This window comes from Narcine bancroftii, chromosome 13 (assembly GCF_036971445.1).
Source record: "Narcine bancroftii isolate sNarBan1 chromosome 13, sNarBan1.hap1, whole genome shotgun sequence".
NCBI lineage: Eukaryota > Metazoa > Chordata > Chondrichthyes > Torpediniformes > Narcinidae > Narcine > Narcine bancroftii.
Window position 1 is genome coordinate 25,665,851 of NC_091481.1, and position 24,132 is coordinate 25,689,982.

The following is a 24,132-nucleotide window of genomic DNA, read 5'->3' on the forward strand; positions in this document are numbered from 1 at the left end:
AACGTGTTGGCACAGGAGTAAGATGCCCTCCTCCTTTACCAAGGGTTAAGGCAGGGTTTCCCAACCTTTTTGTTCCTCTGTACCCCTTGGGCATTTTTATAGGTTCCCATGTACCCCTAAAAATTAAGGATAAAAAAAAACACGACATTGTGCAATCTGACTGCAGATTACAACACCATGTATTGTACAGTAGTGGTTATTCTCTCAGACCCAATGTACTCCCTGAAAAGTGCAAATGTACCACTGGGAGTGCATGTACCCTAGGTTGGGAACCCCTGGACTAGGGGCTCATAAGGTCCATGTCTGAAAAATTGACTGACTCAAATGCAGATGTAATACAAATGATTTTACATCAGTAGATGTTGGGGAGAGGGGTTGATGGCTGACATGGGAAAAATACAACTAATAACATTAGTGAAACTATCACTATATTTCTGTGGAGCTCATATATTTGTTTCATCTTGCTTTAGTGCTTGACATTGTAAGGAGTCCTATTCATATATATAGGGATTTGTGTACCTGCTCATTTCATGTACTGAGCAGGTACACAAATTGGGTGTGACATCTTTAGAGCTCCAGCTGACAAAAAAAATTAGCACTGCAGCCTTGGAGGGAGGGAGGTTAAAAACTTGGCAGAATGATGCACCAAAAACAATCTCACACTCAATGCCACCAAAACCAAAGAGCTTATTGTTGACTTCAGCAAGAGAAAACAAAAGGTGTATGATCCAGCGATCATTGAGGGATCAGAGGTGGAGAGAATGAGAGTGAGAGCAAGTTCTTTGGAGTCACTCTCTTGGAGGATCCTTCTATGACCCAACACATTAATGGCATTGACAAGAAAGTATATCAGCATCTCTACCTCCTCAGGAGTTTGCGGAGATTTGATACGACATCGGAAGCCGTGGAAAATTCCTATGGATGTGTAGTGGAATATGTGGTGACCAGCTGCATCAGAGTCTGGTATGGGGACACCAAAACCCCCAAGCATAAAGCCTTCAAAAAGCTAGTGGTCACAGCCCAGTACATCAGTCAAAACCCTTCCCACCATAGAGAACACTGCCGTCGGAGAGCAGCAGCAATCATCAAGAATCCACAGCACCTAACACACACTTGGTTCTCACTGCTACCATTATGAAAGAGGTATAAGTGGCACACTTCTCCATGGATTGTTGCCTTATTGCAGTGGAGAAGCTTGTGTGATCTCGAGAGCAATGACGTCTGGAGCTGCTCCACCCTTGGTGGTAAGGTCAAGGGTGATCTCCCTGACAAAGAACAATCCATCCAAGACCTCAACCATGGAAAAGGTGGATGAAGTTACTTTGAACTTAATGGTAGTGAAGGTGGATGAAGGCTGCAAGAAAGCCATCAGCTCCAATCATTGCGATTTCAATGCCTTTGGAATTAGTTGGTTGATTTGTGAAGTATTGTGCTCTTCTTAGAGAGCAACATTGGGAACATGTTAAACAAATACATGCACAGGTGTCTTTGCTCTGTGGAAAATGGAACAAAGTCCATCATTCATGACCCCGAGGGATAGCCATGACAATGAGTACCACAATCTCACAGCACCAGGTTCTGGAACAGCTGCTACCCCTCCACCATCAGACTCCTCAACAATGAACTCATTTGAGGGCTCTTTTGCATTTTTTTTCCTCTCTGTATTCCACAGTCAGTTTGTGTACATTTATTTATTTGTTTATGTGTACATTGTGTACAGTTTTTTCCCCACTACCAACAAGTGGTAATTCTGCCTTACCCACAGGAAAAAATAATTCCAGGGTTGTACATGATGAAATGTATGTACTCTGACAAAAAAAAATCTGAAAATGATTTTTTGAAGGTCACATAATTATATAACACTATTATCATAAAGCATTATTAATCCCTATTCACCACTTGTCCATACTCACTGTATATTGATAAAAATTCCTTCTTTCCATCTTCAGAAAATGTTTGCCCCCTCCCCAACACCCACCCCCCTGCAATTTTGATGCTTGCAGCATATTTTAGTTCCCAAATTCCCAAAACAATAATTCCACTCACTTCCTTTTAGTAACTTCATAATTTTTATTCAATGTTGGGCAGAGAAGTGACAGATGAAGTTCAATCAGGATAAGAGTGAAGTGATACGTTTTGAAGAGTTGAACATGAAGGTGTCGTACGTGGTTTATGACAGGATACTTAACATTGTGAAAGAACAGAGGGACCTTAATGTTCAAACTCATAGATCTCTTAACTTTGCTGCGGAGAGTGATAGGGTAGTTAAGAAAGTATATGGTACGCTGGCCTTCATTAGTTGGGGGATTGAGTTCAAGAGTCATGAGCTCTATAAAACTCTGGTTAGATCACACTTGGAACATTGTGTTCAGTTTTGTTCAGCTGAACGCACGAAGGATGTGGAAGCTTTGGAGAGAGTGTTTGAGGAGAGTTACTAGGTTGTTGTCTGGATTGAAGAATGCGTCTTATGAGGCAAGGTTAACAGAGCATGGGCTCTTTGGAGCAATGAAGAGCAAGAAAGACAGAAGTTTATAAAATTATGAGAGGCATTGACAGGTCAGACAACCAACATCTTTTTCCCCAGGGCGACAGTAGTAAGTATCAGAGGACATCTGTTTTAACATGATGGGGAGGGAAGTTTAAGAGCAATGTCAGGGATAGGTTTTTACATAGAGTTAGTGGGTGACTGGAATGCATTGCTGGGGGTGGTGGTGGAGGATGGTACAATAGGGATATTTAAAAGACTCAGACTAGCACATGGATGCAAGAAAAATAGAGTTATGGGTGTGAGATGGTCAAAGTTTAGATAGTTGGGTTGTAGGTTTTTAAAATCGGTCACAAAATGGTGTGCCAAAGGGCCTGTTCTGTACAATGCTGTAATGTTCTATGTTCCATCAAATGCATAATCATTCATGACTGTTCAACAGGATCAGGAAGCCAATTAGCATTTAATATTTCAACATTTACAAATCCTACGTGATAGGAAACGGATTTGTAGAGAATACATGATTAATGAGATGGCATATTTTCTCTCATTTAGACACACCCTCACTGATTCTCAGGAGAAACAGAAAGAATAAGGGAAGAAGTCAGCCAGGTGCTGTTTAATATTTCTGAAGGAAATCAGTACCAAACTCTTTAAAACTGAAAATACTGGAATCTAAAACAAAATCAGGAATGGTGGAAGAATTCAGTCACTGTGAAACTATGAAAAGTGAAAGCAGTTAATATTTAAAGTTCTGATGAAGGGTCATTGACTCAAGCATTATTTTTTTTACCACTTCTACCATTTCTTTTATTTTGTATCACCAAGCATAGAGATGCTTCCAGAGACAGATTACAATTGGCCAAGATTGATAGATGCCTCTAGGAAGGCTAAAAGAAGACATGAGGTTACTTTGGCAGACAATGTGGAGGCAAATCTTAAGGGTTTCAACACATAGTAAGGGACAAAATTAGTCCCTTTGAAGATCAGAGTGGTTGGATTTGTATGGAGCCAAAAAGAGAAGGGAGAGATCTTAAATGTGTTTTTTTCCTAATTATTCACTCAGGAAATGGGCAAAGAGTAGTGGGAAGTAAGGAAAACAAGCAGTGATTTCATTGAACCAATACAGATTAAAGAGAAGGAAGTGCTTGCTGTCTTAAAGCAAATAAGGGTGGATAAATCCCCAGGGCCTGACAAGATATTCCCTTGGAACTCGAGGGAGCTAGTATGGAAATTCCAGGGATCTGACAGGAATATTTCAAATGTCCTTAGATGCAGGTATGGTGCCGGAGGCTTGGAGTGTAGCTCACGTTGTTCCATTATTTTAAAATGGCTCCAAAGTAACCCTGGAAATCATAGGCTGGTAAACTTGACGTCAGTAGTAGGTAAATTATTGGAAGGTGTTCTAAGAGATCGGATATACAATTATTTGGATAGCCAGAAACTGATTAGGGATAGACAATATGGCTTTGTGTGTGGTCGATTGTGAAGTTGCTGGATTTTTGAGGTTAGCAGGAATATTGTTGAAGTAAGGCCTTTGACAAGTTCCCACATAGGATGTCCATCAGGAAGGTTCAGTTGCCTAGTATTCATGGTGAAGTAGTGAACTGGATTCGACAATGGCTGGACAGGAGAAGCCTATGGATGATTGCTTCTCAGACTGGAGGTATGTGACTACTGCATTTTTACACATATAACGTGCATTATATGCTTTTTTACAAACTGGGCAACCTAATGCACATTATCTCTGTAAGCACACTATACTATAACTATTTTTACATATCAAAATATAAATTGAAATTACTCGAGCATCAACTGGTTCTACATTAAAATTTATTTTTAAAATTGCTTGAGGAAGTATTGAAAAAATACCGAAGTCAAAAACCATAACATCTGAAACAACAGTATAATGTTGGACAACATGCTGAAGTCAAAGCCGTGTGACATCTGAAATTACAAAATAATGACATTTATTCATCTTCATTGTCATCCGTAAACCCTTCAAATCCCTCAAAGTGGAGTGCTTGTTCATGGTCTTCATTAAAGTACATTAGGATAGCCTGCAACCATTCTTCCATTACTGTAGTCAGTACTGGTCCACCATCACTATTACCGTTTCAGTCATCAGTGGTGGAATTCCCCATCATTAATATTTACTAATACGACATGCACACCGTATGCCTGTGCGTCACTTTCATGTGCGCACTAGACAAGTAAAAAATATGGTAGTGATGTGTCTCAGGGGTCAATGCTGGGACCATTGTTGTTTGTCATCAATTTCAATAATCTGGATGATACTGTGGTAAATTGGATCAGCCAGTTTGCAGATTACACTAGGATTGGAGGCAATGTGGTACAGCAAAGAAGGTTTTCAAAGCTTGTAGAGGGATCTAGATCAGCTGGAAAAATGGTAAATGGAATTTATTGCAGAAAAATGTGAGGTGTTGCATTTTGGAAGGACAAACCAAGAAAGAACATACACAATAAATAGGGTACTGAGGAGTGTGGTCGAACAGAGGGATCTGGGAGTACAGATATGTAATTTGATGAAAGTGGTGTCACAGGTGGATAGGGTTGTTAAGAGTGCCTTTTCATGTATGTTACATAAAAAAATTTAGTATTATGTGACAATAATGGAACCTTTACTTTTACTGCATAATGGCCTTCATAAATCAAAGTATTTAGTATAGGAGTTGGGTTGTAGTGTTAAAGTTGTACAAGAGAATAAACCATTGGATCTGACTTGTACTTGTGTGCAGGTATTTTCTATGACAATCCTCCTAAAGATGAAAATGATAATGCTTTGGGAGAAATAATTAACTGTCTATTGAAGCTTAGAGCAGTGTTAGATATCTGAACATTTGATTAGGGTAATGAATGTTAGAAAGGAGTTCTGATAATTGATAAGAATTGGTGGGTAAAAACTGGTGGTGTATTTATTGGATGTGAGACTCTATTATTGATCCTGACTCTCTTAGCTCATTGTGCCATTATGCAATTCTGATGTTGACTTTATTAACGATTTCCTCACACTGCTCTGTTGACGTCTAGATGTTTCCTAGGTCTCTATTGTTACAGGATCACTCTCTACATCTCAAAACCTGCTAACCATGCCATCTTAAGCAATGTCATGAATCAATATGATCTGCATAGGTTCTTCCAATTATTTAAAGTCTTTGAACTAACTTCCATCAGTGCTTGTTTGCAATGAATAGCTCCCTTTGAAAAATACAATCATCCCTTCAAGTAGCTTTAGATAATCTGGATGATGAAGTAATGGGGCAGAAGAGTGTGTGTGTGTGATAATCTGGATGATGAAGTAATGGGGCAGAAGTGTGTGTGTGTGAGATAATCTGGTTGATGAAGTAATGGGGCAGAAGTGTGTGTGTGTGAGATAATCTGGATGATGAAGTAATGGGGCAGAAGTGTGTGTGTGTGAGATAATCTGGATGATGAAGTAATGGGGCAGAAGTGTGTGTGTGTGTGTGATAATCTGGATGATGAAGTAATGGAGCAGAAGTGTGTGTGTGTGATAATCTGGATGATGAAGTAATGGGGCAGAAGTGTGTGTGTGTGATAATCTGGATGATGAAGTAATGGGGCAGAAGTGTGTGTGTGTGATAATCTAGATGAAGTAATGGGGCAGAAGTGTGTGTGTGTGTGATAATCTGGATGATGAAGTAATGGGGCAGGTGTGTGTGTGATAATCTGGATGATGAAGTAATGGGGCAGGTGTGTGTGTGATAATCTGGATGATGAAGTAATGGGGCAGGTGTGTGTGTGATAATCTGGATGATGAAGTAATGGGGCAGGTGTGTGTGTGATAATCTGGATGATGAAGTAATGGGGCAGGTGTGTGTGTGTTAATCTGGATGATGAAGTAATGGGGCAGGTGTGTGTGTGTTAATCTGGATGATGAAGTAATGGGGCAGGTGTGTGTGTGTTAATCTGGATGATGAAGTAATGGGGCAGGTGTGTGTGTGTTAATCTGGATGATGAAGTAATGGGGCAGGTGTGTGTGTGTTAATCTGGATGATGAAGTAATGGGGCAGGTGTGTGTGTGTTAATCTGGATGATGAAGTAATGGGGCAGGTGTGTGTGTGTTAATCTGGATGATGAAGTAATGGGGCAGGTGTGTGTGTGTTAATCTGGATGATGAAGTAATGGGGCAGGTGTGTGTGTGTTAATCTGGATGATGAAGTAATGGGGCAGGTGTGTGTGTGTTAATCTGGATGATGAAGTAATGGGGCAGGTGTGTGTGTGTTAATCTGGATGATGAAGTAATGGGGCAGGTGTGTGTGTGTGTTAATCTGGATGATGAAGTAATGGGGCAGGTGTGCGTGCGTGCGTGCGTAAATTCTTGCTAACTCATCAGGCGTTCCCATCCATCCACACATTTTCCATTGCCATCCAAATTTTCTCCATTGACTATGGACAAGTGAAGAAATATCAATATCCGAACCCTTTGATTGGTTCTATCAACTTTGATCCTGTTTCTCTACATTTATCTCAAAACACAGTCTATGGCAGAAAATCTTGAAACATTCTCTCCACTTGTTTTTTTAGTGACAAAACCAACAAGTAATCAGCATAATCTTCATTGACTCAAGGCCAGTTCTCTTTTAAGATCTCATTACAAATGCTTTGTTGGTTTTATGGATTTATTTCTGATACATCAAACCGAAACTGGTTTAATTGCTGCTTAACATGCCTCTGCTTTCAGATCTTTAAAAAGGATACAGAAAGCACAAACCTTATTGACAAGAATTTTTGAGTGCTATTTTCATTCATCTTTAGCATCAGGTTGGTAATAGTAAGACCAATAATGATTGCACATCCCTTAGTGACTGTGAAAAACTGGTGGTGAGTTGCATTCTTGAACTTTTCTGGATAATTGTGTCAAGATATTTTGCAGTTTGGAGGGACATCGACAAATCCTTTTTTACCATGTGCAGTTTAGCCTTGACCTCCTTTATAGTAGATGTCAAGCATTTGGGGTACTGTAAGAATAGTTTAGTTGAGTCACTGTAGTGCATCAATGCAAGAGGGAATAATGGTTTATGGATTTCCATCATACCAGTCGTTTTATCCTGGATGGTGTTGAGCTTCTTGTCAGATGTTGGCTATGCACTTATCCATGGAAGAGAAAGAATTCCTACACAGCTCTGCCATTCTTACAGATGATAGAAAGGCATTGTGGTGTCTGGAAGTAATCATGCACTTCAGGATAACCAACATTTAATCTTTACTTGTAGCCACATTATTTATATGGGAGGTCCAGTTCCAGTTATTAAAATTGTGACATCTAATCCTTAATACCTGCACAAAAAGGAACAGCCTCCCACTGTCTGTTCTGTCCAGAAATGGTGTCTGCGTTATTTCCAGTGGTCTCTTTAAAATGTTGACCTATTCATCAGCTAATGGGCCTGTGATCAGGAGAAGGCCTCTTTCCTCATGTTTAATATGATGTCTTGCAATTTCTTGAGCTCTGGAACTAATGTTGATGACCAACTCTCTACCAAGGTAATCCCACCTTTAGTAGATCTGTTTTGCTGCTAGTTCGTGACTTACTGCGGGATTGTAATGTAGTAGCTAGGTATATTGTGTTTAACATATGATTCTGTGAATATATTTTTTTCAGGCTTTTGCTTGATTCATGTTGGGGAACCTCAATCCTCTCCTACTCCATAATTAGTCAACCTTTAAATTCCTTTGTTCGCTCTTTTAGTTAGGCATTTGTAAGAAAGCCACTAAGATACAGAGCTCCAAAATGACTTACATATCACATGCCGTCCACTTCGTAAGCCGTCCACTTCGTAAGCCGTCCACTTCGTAAGCCGTCCACTTCGTAAGCCGTCCACTTCGTAAGCCGTCCACTTCGTAAGCCGTCCACTTCGTAAGCCGTCCACTTCGTAAGCCGTCCACTTCGTAAGCCGTCCACTTCGTAAGCCGTCCACTTCGTAAGCCGTCCACTTCGTAAGCCGTCCACTTCGTAAGCCGTCCACTTCGTAAGCCGTCCACTTCGTAAGCCGTCCACTTCGTAAGCCGTCCACTTCGTAAGCCGTCCACTTCGTAAGCCGTCCACTTCGTAAGCCGTCCACTTCGTAAGCCGTCCACTTCGTAAGCCGTCCACTTCGTAAGCCGTCCACTTCGTAAGCCGTCCACTTCGTAAGCCGTCCACTTCGTAAGCCGTCCACTTCGTAAGCCGTCCACTTCGTAAGCCGTCCACTTCGTAAGCCGTCCACTTCGTAAGCCGTCCACTTCGTAAGCCGTCCACTTCGTAAGCCGTCCACTTCGTAAGCCGTCCACTTCGTAAGCCGTCCACTTCGTAAGCCGTCCACTTCGTAAGCCGTCCACTTCGTAAGCCGTCCACTTCGTAAGCCGTCCACTTCGTAAGCCGTCCACTTCGTAAGCCGTCCACTTCGTAAGCCGTCCACTTCGTAAGCCGTCCACTTCGTAAGCCGTCCACTTCGTAAGCCGTCCACTTCGTAAGCCGTCCACTTCGTAAGCCGTCCACTTCGTAAGCCGTCCACTTCGTAAGCCGTCCACTTCGTAAGCCGTCCACTTCGTAAGCCGTCCACTTCGTAAGCCGTCCACTTCGTAAGCCGTCCACTTCGTAAGCCGTCCACTTCGTAAGCCGTCCACTTCGTAAGCCGTCCACTTCGTAAGCCGTCCACTTCGTAAGCCGTCCACTTCGTAAGCCGTCCACTTCGTAAGCCGTCCACTTCGTAAGCCGTCCACTTCGTAAGCCGTCCACTTCGTAAGCCGTCCACTTCGTAAGCCGTCCACTTCGTAAGCCGTCCACTTCGTAAGCCGTCCACTTCGTAAGCCGTCCACTTCGTAAGCCGTCCACTTCGTAAGCCGTCCACTTCGTAAGCCGTCCACTTCGTAAGCCGTCCACTTCGTAAGCCGTCCACTTCGTAAGCCGTCCACTTCGTAAGCCGTCCACTTCGTAAGCCGTCCACTTCGTAAGCCGTCCACTTCGTAAGCCGTCCACTTCGTAAGCCGTCCACTTCGTAAGCCGTCCACTTCGTAAGCCGTCCACTTCGTAAGCCGTCCACTTCGTAAGCCGTCCACTTCGTAAGCCGTCCACTTCGTAAGCCGTCCACTTCGTAAGCCGTCCACTTCGTAAGCCGTCCACTTCGTAAGCCGTCCACTTCGTAAGCCGTCCACTTCGTAAGCCGTCCACTTCGTAAGCCGTCCACTTCGTAAGCCGTCCACTTCGTAAGCCGTCCACTTCGTAAGCCGTCCACTTCGTAAGCCGTCCACTTCGTAAGCCGTCCACTTCGTAAGCCGTCCACTTCGTAAGCCGTCCACTTCGTAAGCCGTCCACTTCGTTGGTGCATATTGTAGATGAGCATCTTCTTGACCAATCTATAAACATATATGTAATACTTCTGACCAGCCCGAGATAAGACTCCCATCTCTGGGCAGTATCTCAATCATAATGAAATATCATTTTGACCTAACTAACCATTGTCACATCTCCTTAAAGGCCATTTTTATTCTACAGTTCATTATTCTAGTCACCAGGTGCTCCCAAAGTTATCACCTCTTCTTAGATTCCTAAAGAGGTTAATTCATTGCTTTAAAATTATAATGATACAACTGAGACTTAGCACATTTTCACCACTAGTACTGAATTCACAAGAGTCAACCACATCATGTGGATCTGAGGGAACCAAATGAGCTTCATGACAACTCAGCATTTTTGAAGGTCATCAGTACTATGACTGGCTCCAAATACAACTCCAATTATCTGAAATCAGATTCTCCAAAATCCTCAGTCATCCGAATTTTAAAAAAAAATCATTTTGGATAAACAAGGATATCTGAAATCCTCATTTATCCTACTTTTTCGGAGTTGAACAGATTGGGGACCTCTGGCTCCTGGCAGGAGTGGGGCATGGGTGAGGAAGTGTCAGTAATCAGCGGTGGCCAGCATTTTTTGGTGTGAATTAAACTTTAATGCTTAAAAAGCTTTACCTTGTTGTTTGTTGTGGTATAAACACCGTTACAAGTGCTATGCTGTTACTACTAAGCTGTTTTTTTTTAAAAATGACTGGTTCTCCAAAAAACTTTATTCAAAATGGGCCCAGTCCTGACCATTTCAGTCAGAGTTGTCCTGTAATTAATAAAATTTAATGTTCAGAACCACAGTGGTGGGATTTGAATTCAGTTTCTTGATTATTGGTCCAATGTTTTTGCACATTTTCACCACTAGTACTGAATTCACAAATGAGCAGATATTGTTCCAGATAATGAAATAAAATTTCTAAAGATGTTTGGAGCTTTGCTCATTTTCACATCAAATCTCCTGTCAAGTCTGAATGAACTGTTAAGAGTAGGCAGAAATAATCCACAATGTCCATTGCTTAATCCTTAAAATATGTTCTGTATGGTTCGTTGGCATCTTATGATGTTATAACTGTTTTCTTGATAATGCATCAGGGAATGTTTCATGGTGTTTATATAAATAATGTTTCTCCATTTCCCATTCCTGGACAGTCTTACTCTCACCAAAGAACAGGTATCAATTTAGAGTGACAGTTGGAACCTCTATGGTCATGACTGAGATTGCCAAGCAGTTGCAGGTGAACTCGTCATAAATATCCTTAATCAGCAAAAAAAAAAACCAGAGAGCCAGCTTTTAAAGATTACTAACAAGATTGGTGTACTTTGGCATTTGTGGAGAATTAAATATTTTGATTGCTTTCTTTAATCTTTTACAGTGTCATTTACATACGAAATGCTCTGACTAGTTTTTCTGAGAAAGTTTGTTTATAAGAATCTACTTTTTAAGGTTCAGTTAAAGTCTCATAACTGGTTTGATTCTTAATGGTTTGCCTGCAAGTTAATAAATTGGCTTTAGCTTCACATTAAGTTCACTTTCAAGAGGGAACGAAAATTCAAAACAACATTGAAAACTTCCTGGTAGTGTGGTGAGGCTGAAATCAGCATCAAATTTAAAAACAAAAATATTCGGTGAGATCTAAAATGCTATACTATAGGGAAATGTACATATATTTAGGAAATTGTATGATTTTAAATTGTTTTTTTTTGTTTGGCATGAACAAGATTAACCCAATTATCTGTTCTGTAGGTGTCAAGGATTCTAATATAGACAAAATAATGAACAAGGTGCTATAAATCTAGGCTCTTTTCAGAGCTGTATAGGGGAGGGGCGGGGGGAAATCACACTGAAATGGTGTTTAGAAACAGCTTTAGATTATTAGAGCTTTGAACTTTGGTCCATGATGTATTTTGGATTTGATCTAAGAGCAAGGGATTGGTAAATGTACTGAACAGTTGGTAACTTTGACTTGAATGTGGAAGTCCTGAATTTGTTGTCAGTTGAGATTATTTATTGCATTTGCTTTTCTGTGTCAGAATCAGCTTGGGATTCAACATCAAAGATAAATCTTTAGCATTCCCACCAGTTGTGGTGAAGACATGCTTGTACAATCTGCATTAGTTTATGTCTCCATTGCCTTAAATAAAGAATAATTTTGATGGGGGGGAATTGAAATATATATTATTGACAGGATTTTTCAGTTGTTTGAACTGGTTTTAAATCCAGTTGACAAAATTACCTTGACCCTTCAAGTTGTTTTTCTGCATTTAAATGAATAGTCTATGTGCTTGGATCTGGACTGATCTGGTTTTGGCAGATTCTCCACAGTAAATATTAGAGGTGCTAGAATTTTGCATTCTCTTGGAATTTTGCCCAAGGATTTCAAAATCAAGGTAGAGCTATCAAAGATACAAATATATGGCTGCAACTTCAAGATTCACCGTTTTGCACAGTGGGAATGTGGAGCTTTTTATTCAAAGATATTCAAGATTGGATTCATTACATGACAATAAAAAGTGATAATAACAAAACTTCCTTGAGTCTACTGTAAGATGGACAAAGATTCACTCAGCAGAAATTGCCCAACACCCCTTATAGTTAGAGAAAGAGAAGCAAAAGTGAGTCCCCCAGGGTCACTGAGTGCCCATGGGTTAATCTCTAGTGCTCCAATAGCCTCCACAGACACACAGCCTCCAGTCCAATTCATCAGCTCCAGATGCAAACCTCTGACAGGATCTTCTTCTCAAATGGGAAGGAGAGTGGTCTCCCCGTTTTATAGTGCCCTGCACTAGTTCTCTGTATCCCTGGAGTCTGCATAGGCATCACCATCTTGGGCCCAATCTTGTTGCAAAATTGTCACAAAAACCACTGTTGGCTCCTTGTACAGGATGTTTAAAGCTTGTACAAAGCCAATGGCAGTCAGATTGGGCAGTTGGACCCTGTAGGGAAACACTATCTCTGCTCCTCGCTCTCTGGGTCCACACCAGCACTGCCATTAATCACTTATATGTAAACATTTAATCACAACTTTAGGATAGCCTGTGTACCAGCATCATCGGGCAAACAAATACAGGAAATTAAAAAATATTCTTTATAAATGACATAAGTAAATATTGTACAAAGATGTTTCAGCATTCAGGCTCATGGAACACAGATCAGCATGCAGCTTCAATAAGCAATTCTTAGACAGTCTGAAGTTTTGGATATTGATTTGCTGCAACAGTACAGACCTTTAATGGCCCAACATCTGGATATATATGATACAGGAGAAGCATTGGATGAAGATTCTTACTTCTCAGTACTAAGCTAAGCAGATTCAATCCAAGTTAGCCCTTGGTGAGAAGACTATTTGAGAATACAACTTGTAGTTGGCTTTCTACTGGAGGAAACAAATAATCTAACAAGCTGGGAAAAGTCAGTAAGGATCTCCTGGGTATTATATTTGATATAAGAGGTAGCTGAACCAAATAGGGGCATGTTTAAATTGTATCAGCGCATTTTGAAATCTTTCGAATAGTAAATACAAGTGTACCCTGATTTTCAAAACTAGAACGTTCCTATGAAACCTTTTGTAAGTTGAAATGGCATAAAGCAAAGGTCCATTCATTACTATTGAAGGCAATTTTCCTGAAAAACAAACTGGGACATCGACCTTAATTATCCAGGTATTTTTGCAACAACTGAATAATAATCATACTTGGTTACTCCTCTCATAAATATTAATAATAAAGTCAGCTATCAAAAAGTTTAAGTTCTATAAATTCTGTCTTCAATTAATCATATCTGAATTAATTTTTATTTTGATATTAACCATTTACAGTTCAGATTCCTTCAAGAATATATTGCAAAAGGGCGACCAGTAAGATGTAGAGTCTGTAGACCTCTCTAGTGTCCCACAATTAATGAACCAGTGTAACTAAATTAACTTAATGGATCTTAATTTTGAATTTGTGTGATAATGTAAAAGGAAGTTAGCCATTTGTATCTTTTGTATTTCTTTTTTTATTTGCTTAAAATGTGTGTTTGCCAGCAGCGGTTTTACATTACGAAAAATTAAAATGACTTTTAATTCACTTATTTATCTATCCCACTCCTACCATCCTGCCCATGTCTCCAGCACAGTTCTAATGATGCCTAGTGTAAGCTTTAGGAACCGAGTCTCATCTTCAATCCAGCCAATGTTTAGCCTTCCATAGTCCATATTGAATTCTGTTTGTATGAGAACTGAGCAATCTTGCTGCAGTATGAACATTGTCTCATTTTTTCTCCATCTACAGATACTGCCTGTTATGCATGGCCTTTCCTACAGTTCTGACGGGCATTTCACAACATTTACATTTTCTCCTTTCTCCTCTCTCATTTCATAACTATCATTTCAAATTATAAAAAAATTATAATTAATCCTATCAATCAGATGGCTTCATTGGTATTTTAATTACCATGGGATCCCTGGCCACATCCTATCAGAGATATTTCTTTTGCCCCTTCCCATCTTCTCAACAACTCTCCTGCCTAGTTCCGAGCAAATGTTTTGACCTTAAATGTTAACTCTGCTTCTCTGTCCTCAGATGCACAATTGTTTTTATTTCCTTTTAATAGGAATTGAATGTCTTATGATTTAAAAAAAACCCTGTTATTACCTACTTTCCTGCATTTTGTGATGGTAGATGTCAAGAAACTAACCAACAATTTTCTGTTTGCTTTCTTATTCGGTTCTTGAAAAATGACATTACATTTTCAGTGGACAGAGTGAAGGTACTGTCAAAATTATCACCCTGCATACATCCAGTCTCATCAATATAGAGCAGGCCACATCAGGAGCATTGGATGGAGTAAATGTCCCAACAAGTGAACTGTTGCATCACTTTAAGGACTGTTCTGGGATCCAAATACTGGTGAGGGTGGAGGTATGGGTGCAAATGTGGCATTTCTTGCCGTGCCAGTAGTTCCCTTCCTGAAGTCAACAATTAGCTCCTTAGTTTTGGTGACAGCGAGTACAAAGTTGTTGGTGGTGGTGCACCATTCAGCCAAGTTTTCAATCTCACTCCTGTATGCAGACTCATCTCCTTTCTTTATACAACCCAATACTTTGGTATCATAAGAAAATTTGTAGATGGTATTATTATTGAACCAAGCCACACAGTCAGAACATTAAAGTGAGTAGAGCAGGGGGCTAAGAATTCAGCCCTGTTTCACTCTGGTACTGAAAGAGAATGTGGAGAATTCAGAAGGGATAGACAATTATGTGACACGCAACTAAGATCTCAATGTTTCTTTGCAGATTGAATGGAGGGGTTTTCATATGGATTTTCTAGTGTGCAGAAACTAGTGGGTTCAGCAAATGCAATTTGGCAAATTAGTACAATCTGGAAGGTGTGTTTTGCTCCGTGGATTGTGGGAAAGGAATAGTTGAAGCAGATATTGCATTTCCTGCAGTTGCATCAGAATGGGGTTTGAAAAAACGAGTCAAACATTGTGGAAATGGAAAAATGAATCCGGGTGAAAGGTTTCTTTGGAATACTGAAATGGGAGATAGGGGGATGATGAAGGCAGTAGAAATTCTGGATGATGCACTTAATGTAGAGGCTGGTGAGGACAGAGCAAGCTCTCTGCTTGCTCATTGTGGGAGGAGAGCGTGTGAGATCAGGTATCGGAAATGGAACACATCACTGCACTTGGAAATTTGAAATGGAAGGGAATGCATTATGAGAACCTATTTTCATATTTGAATACATGCAAATATTATAATGATGCAACCATGTAAAATGAATTTTTCATTTTTCATATATAACATCATTCTAGCAATGCAAAAGTAATCATTTCATTCTATGTAAAAGATCATTGTACTTTGCTACCACTCTGACGTGCTTTCATAATTATTCAGGTAATCTGCGGATGAAAGTTGCAAATGCCAGTTTCTTTGTTGCAAAGCTTGCCCTCCGGCAATCCCTTGTCAGCATGCATTACTGTATTTGCATTAGCGTTTCTCAATCCGCCCAAGAAATACTATTAAAATATCTGGTCTTGATAAAGGGTTCCAACTCGAAACACCAACAATTTTCCATTCATATGATGCTCAGCCCATTGAGTTCATCCAGCAGATTTTTCTACAGATTCCATCCACTGCAGTCTCCTGTGTCTCCCAAGTACTACAGATGCTGGAATCTGATCAAGCAATGAGAAGCTGGAGAATTTCAGCAGGTCAGGCAACATCCATGGAGAGAAATGGACAGTCACCGCTTCAGATTGGGAGTCTGTTCATTTCTCTACCTACATGTTGCCTCACCCACTGAATCACTCCAACATGTTGTTTGCAAAACATTATCAATCTGTCTGACGATTTTAGCTTATAAGTGCTGAGTTTACAAACAACTTTTAGGATTTCCTTTAATTTGGGATGAAAGATTATTGGTGATTCTTTTAGACTTCCATTGAATTTAAATTTCACATAGTACATAAATGGAAATGCTCAAGAACACACAGATTTGGATATTAGTCAAAGGATAAGGGATTAATGCAGGAAAGTGGTATTGAGTTTGATGAATATTTTAACAAAATGTACAATGAAGATACACAGAAATCTAGTCAACTTCTACTTCTGTTCTTCAGGTGTTCACAGTATATGACATGCATCCACAATAGATGTACTCTCTAAAATGGGCTTTAGCAGGGCAATCTTAAATTGAATCAACATAGATGCCCAGAGGACAGTTAGAAACAATAGGTAGAAAATAGATAGTTTCCTCATCAAGTCTGGAGTCAGGCAGGATTGCTCACTCTCCACTATTTGGTTTGTGTGCGACATAAAACACTTTCTGAATCTATCAGGATTTGGGAGTCCACTGAAGTTTTTTTTAAATCTGAAATGTTCCTCTTTTCACCAAATCTGCCTGACCTGCTGCATATTTCTGGCATTTAGCTAGTCCCCAAATGAAGTCACAGTTAACACAAGCTCTGTTAGTAATGCAGGAAATTAGGACTGAGCAAGGGGCAACTGAAAGCTGTGAAATATCCTTTCAATATCCATCAATATCCCAGGGTTGTATGTGATGTCATTTATATACTCTGACAATAAAATTGAAATCTGAAAAACTTAAAATTTGAATCTGATTATTTCATCATTTCTCTAGAACCAAATTTATGCTTGTACGCTAGTGATTGTAAGGTACAGCAACCTTACTTATCCAGGTATTTTTCCAATAATAATCCTATTCAGTTCCTCTTCTATTAAGTATCAATAATGAAGTCAGATATCCAAGTTAAAAGTTCTACAAATTCTGTTGTTAATTGATCATATCCAAGTTAATTTTTCTGTTGATATTAACCAGTTACAGTTCAGGATCCTTCGTTGTCTGGTCCTTCAACTAAGAACATATTGCAAAAAGGGCGACCAGTAAGATGTAGAGTCTATAGACCTCTCTAGTGTCCCACAATTAATGAACCAGTGCAACTCGATTGATTTAATGGATGTTAATTTTGAACTTGTGTGAATGTAAAAGCAAGAGTTTATCATCTGCACCTTTTGTAGTTCTGTTTTTATTCACATTAAATGTGCTTGTTTGCCAGCAGCTCTTTGACATTACAAATAATAAAATTATTTTTTAATTCACTTATTTATCTATCCCACTTCTAACAACCTGCCTGTGTCTCCAGCATAGTTCTAATGATGCCAAATGTGAATATTGAATACCATTTATGAAAATTGAGCAGTCTTGCTGCGGTATGAACATTATCTCAGTTTTCCCTCCCTTTACTGATACTGCCTGTTCTGCTTGGCTTTTCCTACAGTTCTGATGGGCATTTCACAATATTTACATTCTTCATTGTTTGTTTTCTTTCTCTTTCACCTCCCTCATTTCATAATGACTTCAAGTCATAAGAAACAATTAATCCTATCAGATGGTTTAATTGGTATTTAATTACCATGGCAACCCTGGCCACACCCTATCAGAGATATTTCTTTTGCCCTATCCATCCCCACCATACCTTCTCACCAACTTTTCTTCCCATTTCCTAGAAAGGGTTTTGACAAAATGTTAACTCTGCCCACAGATGTACAATTGTTTTATTCCCTTTTAATACTAGTTGAGTGTCTTATGATTTTCTAAATGTCCTACTTAGAGAAAGTTTCTGATGGCAGATGCTAGGAAACTGACCAACAATTTCCTTCTTTCTTTCTCAGTGGACAGAGAGAAGGTGCTGAACAAAACGATGTCCTTGATCCATCCAGTCTTTTCAGTGCAGAGGAGGCCACATTGGGAGCATCGGATCCAGTAAATGATCCTTCAGGAGGGACTGTTTGGGGCCCCAAATATTGGTGACGGTGGAGGTGTGAATGTAAGTGTGGTATTTCTTGCAGTGAAGGTGGAATGTACCAATGGAGCAATTAATGGGAAGGGATGAGAGAATCCCAGAGAGAAGGGAGGGGAAGATGTGTCTAATGGTGGCATTCGACCCTAGATGGTTGAAATTGTGGAGGGTAATAGGTTGGATGCAGAGGTCCTTGAGGTGGTAAATGAGGATAAGGGAAATCCTGTACTTATTGCATTTCATGGTGGAAGGAGCCAGAGAAGATGTGAGGAAAGGGGAGGAGATACATGTGAGGGCTCAGTGAATAGCAGTAGAGGGGAAGCCATGTTTTCTGAAGTAGTAAGACATCTCAGATGTTCAGGAATGGAAGACCACATGCTGGGAGAAGATGCAACAGAGATGGAGGAATTGAAAGAAAGGAATAGAACCCTTACTGGACAGGGTTGGAAGAGGGGTAGTCGAGGTCACCATAGGAGTTAGTGGGTTTATAGAAGATGTTTGTATTTTATATCCTTTTCTGTATCAGAACTTGCTGGTTATCAAACAAATTTGAAAAGACTTGAATTTATCTCCATTTAGTTCACTATGACCAACTGTACATGGGCATAATCTGAGGATTTAGAAAATGATAAAACACAACAATTTCTTATAATGTAATGATCTGCATTTAATTGAATCGAGAATTTACAATAGCTTAATGGAATGGCTGACACTATGATCTCTGATACCCTGTCTATGTTATGATCATATTCTTGCATAAAACTGTTATCAATCTGCCAGCGATTTGGTGATGTTGGTCCTCTGGTGAGTAACTAGCTAATATTTTCTGTCTGTAGTACCTTTGTAGTTGCTTCCTATTACCAGCTGTCTCTCCAGATGGCTGCATCACAGTCAGGTATGGGAACACTAATACCCCTGAATTTAAAGCCCTCCGAAAGGTAGTGAACACAGCCCAAGACATTACAAGCAAAACCTTCCCAACTATTGAGTACATCTACAGGGAACGCTGCTGTCCGAGAGCAGCAGCAATCATCAAGGAACCACACCACCCAGCACACACTGTTCTTGCTGCTGCCATCGGGATAGAGGTATAGGTGCCACAAGACTTACACCACCAGGTTCAGGGACAGCTGGTACCACTCCACCATCAGAATCCTCAATGACAACTCAGACTAATTTAAGGACTTTATCAATTGATTTTATTTGTTCTCTCTGTAATGCAGTCAGTATGTTTATATTTGTTATCTGTTTACAGCAGTGATTCTCAACCCTTTTCACTCAAATACATTTAAGTATTCCCTATGCCACAAGGGCTCTGTGATTAGTGGGTGGAAAGTTTGAAAACCACCGTTTTAATTGTACCTAATTAACTCATTATGTGCACGGTTTCATAACTCCAAAGGAAATGGTCCAATGTCAAATGTTTCTCAAGCAAAATATTTCAGTAACAATTGGGTATAGAGGAGTGATTCTCAACCTTCCCTTCCCACTCATACCACATTAAGCAATCCTGAACTAATCACAGAGCCCTTAAGGCATAGGGATTACTTAAGTGGGGAAAAAAGGTTGAATGGTTTACAGTTTTTAAAAAGAAATTGTTTACAAGTTTACACTGTGTAAAGTTTATTTTTGCACTACCAATTGGGATTAATTCTGCCTCGCCTGCAGGAAAAAGGAATCTCAGGGTTATGTGATGTCATGTATGTACTCTGACAATAAATTTGAAATCTGAAAGTTCTTTTGACTTTATTCACAGCCTGTAAATCTTGCTTGTCAAGTTTCTGGACCTTTAGGCCTCGAGTACAAATGAATTTAGTCCAAACTGCCCTGCATCTATTTTTCTTGACACAATTTCAATAATTCATACACCTTCAATTAAATTTGACAAGTTACACAACCAATTTTGCTATACCCAGCACTTCTTCCTCACCACTGTTCTACAAACTCTAAAGTTTTGTGGACAGCAGGATTATAGGGATTCAGGTTGTTCAATTTATACACTCCAGCTCTTTCAAAATTTTCTTCACCTCACTACCTGTTGGTTCCTCATGGAAAATGGGAAATCAAATTAATCAGTCTTTTATGTGTGAGGGTACCAAGACTGCTGAGGGTTATTTTAATCAAAGTTTAGTGAGTTAAATGTGATCTCAAAAAAAAAATCCACAAATCTCCTCTAATTCTTCAACTAATTAACTTAAATATATCTCCTAGTTCATTAGCTGTACCAAATGAAAAATATTCTTCCTGTTAACAGTCTAGATCTTTTATATATCTCAGTTAGATCTTCATACAGATTCCTTTGTAAATTTAGTGGATAACCACACTGCATGGTTTTCAGTTGACCCAGTCCTTTCTCATAATCTCAACAACTATAGATAGATGTAAAATAGTTGGAAATTAATATTTAGTACAGAAGATAGAGTTAACTCTACCTCATGTCTTACATAATCATCCACAAACTTGAAAACAAAAATACTGTTGGTACATTTTGCAATCATATTTCAGATTTCCAGCTTCAACATTATTTGGCTTTAGTTCTTAGTGAACAATATTATACAAACCATTATGACAAAAAGTAAACTCAAAAATACTCCAGGTCACATGACTCCAATGATGAATGAGACTACAGCGCGTACAAATATGTTATTGTTGCACAATTCTCACAACCTTCCATTCCAGGGGAGTCTGACAAACCTGGGGAGCCCATCGAGATATCTGGCCAATGTCTTTGGAAACTAAAGTTTTAATGTGGGAATAATTGTCAGTTGATAAATTGCCACAATGCAGCATTTAAATGGTTTAGTTTCAAGTGGACTTACTTTATAACCTAGAGCATTTTAACCACGTAGTTATGAATTAAATACCAACAAGATCATCGTGACGATGAAGTTCTAAAGTAATGAGTCATGTATCAAAACCAATATAGCAGCAATTAAATTGTTCCTATTGAGACAGAGTATATAGATATGTTTTTGGAAGATAAATTGGGAAATGTTTGTTAGAGTAGGTCAGAGACAAACACTTTAAAACAGATCTTATTTGAAATACTGGAGCTCTGCTAATGCTAGACATATCAGCCCCACAGCCTTTGCAAGAGCTTTGGAGAGTGCCCGAGACTTCACTAATAGATTGTTGTTTACAAAAAGACAACAGATGAAAGATCTTGTCGGAGCCACAGATCGTCTGGGGCTGTTCTAAGAGGGTGATTTGTTTGGGAGAGGGAGAACAGTATTACAGCCAGCAACAGCAGCTGAAATTGGAACAGGACAAGCTGGAAAGCTTGTGGAAAACCCCATTTGCAAGACGGGGTTGTCAGTGCTTTGTTCAGCCTGGTCAAAGCCCTTGTAGTTTATGCAAGGAAAGGACTGGCTGCCTAATGTTTCACTTGGAAACAGAAACAAAAAGGAATTCTGTTGTGACCTGAAAGAAGTTATCATCTGGAGAACCCTGAGGGGGCAAGTTTCATCAGCAAGACACTGAAGTGGCTGATTAAAAATGAATCAGTTGTGGATGTCCTGGAACAACAAATCTCTGAAAACCGGCAAGAACCATCCTGAGCAGTAACCATTTAACTTTCAAGCATGAAAGCCTGGTGACCTTTATAAATGTTAAATTCGGTGCACAGTATATGAATTGTCTGGAACCAGTGGACTTGGAGGAATGAGAAGTGAGATTGGACTGTGAACCAAAGAACTTTTCTGAACTTACACACACATTACATACATGTGGGCTTAGAATTAGAAGGGGGTTAAGTTAGGTTAGTTAAGTCAATAGTGACAAGTTAAAGTGTGATTCTGTTTTCATGTTTAAAGATCATTAAAAGTAACTTGTTTAAGTAACCATTTGTCTTGGTGAATATCTATTGCTGCTGGGTTTTGGGGTCCCTAACACTATCATATTTCTACTTTATATGTACAAAAGAAACTACATAAACTAGCAATTCAAACAAGCATATTCAAGTGACAGACAAGATCAAACTTACTTTACAAATGATCAACTATTTAATTACATACTATTTAAATGTTAAGAGCATAATGAATGAAAGTATGAACAGGCCAACACTTCCTTTTCTTTCCTCCTCTGCCATACAATATTAGGTCTGATTTTCTACAACACATTGTCATCTCTTTGTTTTAATCCCATATTCCTTGATCCTATCAATATTCAAAAATCTGTCATTCTCTACTTGCTCTAAGAAGGGCTCAGACCCGAGATGTCAGCAATAGATCTTTGTCTCCTGTAGATGCTGAAAAGACTGGTCGAGTTCCTCCAGCATCTTGGTGGGTTTACTACCAGCACAGCGTCTGCAGCCTATCGTGTTTCAATCTCCATCTTAAATATATGAAGTGATTGAATCCCTGTAATTATCATCCGTTAATAAGTGTAAAGATTTAGTATCCTCTGGATGAAGTTCTTTTCATTTTAGTCAATAATGGCCAACCCCTATTTTGAGACAGTAATCCTTGCTTCGAGACATCAATGCTGCAGCAACAATGATCCCTCCATCTACTTCATCAAGCCTCCAATAAAATTGACATCATTGTTTATTCTTCTAAATTGGGGAGATTATCAGGCTACTCTTTCTTGTCTCTCCTACTAAAATTTAATTTCCTACCCAAAAAACCCATGTGTTGAATCACTGTTGCGCCTTCTTTTCCACTTTTGATCACAATATATCCTACCTTACCAAAAGAGAGCAGACTGTACACCATATGGCACATATAGTCTCAACTGTGACCAAGGTCAATTTGAAGTTAGGCATCATTCTTATACATATACCATCATCTTTCCAACAGCTATTAGAATCTTGAACACCAACCATGGACTGCTCCAAAAGGATTGTCGGAAACACAAAAGCCTGCAGGCACTGTGATTAACGTAAAGGCACCAAAATGCTGGAGGAACTCAGCAGGTCTCACAGCATCCATATGAGGTGCTGACATATAACCAACGTTTCAGCTCTGAGCCCTTATTCAAGGTATGAGCAACAAGCAGGGAGGCAACTGAATAAAAAAGCTGGGTTGATGGGAAGGAAGCACAGGGAGAGGAGTACAGAGCAACAGACAAAAGGTGATGTGGACATGGATAGGAGGTCAAGAGAGGACTGAAAGGTGAGCAATGATCAGGGAACAGGGTGGCTCTGTGAATGCAGAGCTGGGGGAAAGGAAATAGAGAGGAAGAGAAAGAGAGAGAAAAAACTACAGGAAAGGAGTAATAGGGTTAAGGGAGGGCCTAATGGAAACCAGAGAAATAAAAGTTCATGTTATTCAGTTGGAGGGTACCCACCAAATGGAATATGAAGTGCGGTTCATCCAAGTTATAGGCATCACCAATCCATCAGTGCATGAGACCATGAACAGACTTGTCGGCACGGGAAGGGGACAGGGAACTGAAATGGGTTGCCTCTGCGACGTCCCTGGTATTTCAGTGGACAGAGCCAAGGTTCTGAACCCAGTCTGCATCCAGTCTCTCCAATGTAGAGGAAACAACAAAGGGAGTACCGGGTGCAGTAAGTGATTCATGACTGAAGTGTTGCCTCACCTGGAAGGTCAATTTGGAGTGCCAAAATATCATGAAGAAGGAAGTATGGGTGCAAGTGCAGCCACAAGTGACACACAACTGTCACCAGGGTAGGTGCCAAGGGGGAGATTAGAGGGAAGGGAAGAGTGGATGAGGGAGTCACAGAATCAGAATTTATTGTTATGAATGTGTCACAAAATTTGTTGTTTTGCGCAAGCATCAATAGTGCAAACATTTATAGAAACCACCTTTACAATACAAATAAAAATAGTGCAAGGCAGTGTCTATGGTTCATTGTTCATTCAGGAATCTGATGGCAGAGGAGAAGTAGTTGTCCTTGTGTAACTGAGTGCTCATCTTCAGACTCCTATACCTTTTTCCTGATAGTAGCAGAGTGAAGAGGGCATGACCTGAGCAGTAGGGGTCCTGGAGGATAGAGGCTGATTTTTTAAAGACTGCCTCT

At 39.8% G+C, this 24,132-nt stretch overlaps 1 long non-coding RNA gene across 4 annotated transcripts in view; it reads left to right on the plus strand.

Annotated features, from left to right (window-relative positions):
- LOC138748178 (uncharacterized) overlaps positions 1-24,132 on the plus strand; it is a 91,753-nt gene that overhangs the window by 61,793 nt on the left and 5,828 nt on the right. For 2 of the 4 annotated variants that reach the window (XR_011347847.1, XR_011347850.1), the window contains one exon: positions 18,022-19,875. This is a non-coding gene — a long non-coding RNA (uncharacterized lncRNA). Of the gene's footprint in view, positions 1-18,021; positions 19,876-22,945; positions 23,226-24,132 lie in introns of those variants that run through there. The other 2 variants (XR_011347849.1, XR_011347851.1) reach the window with 2 other exon arrangements.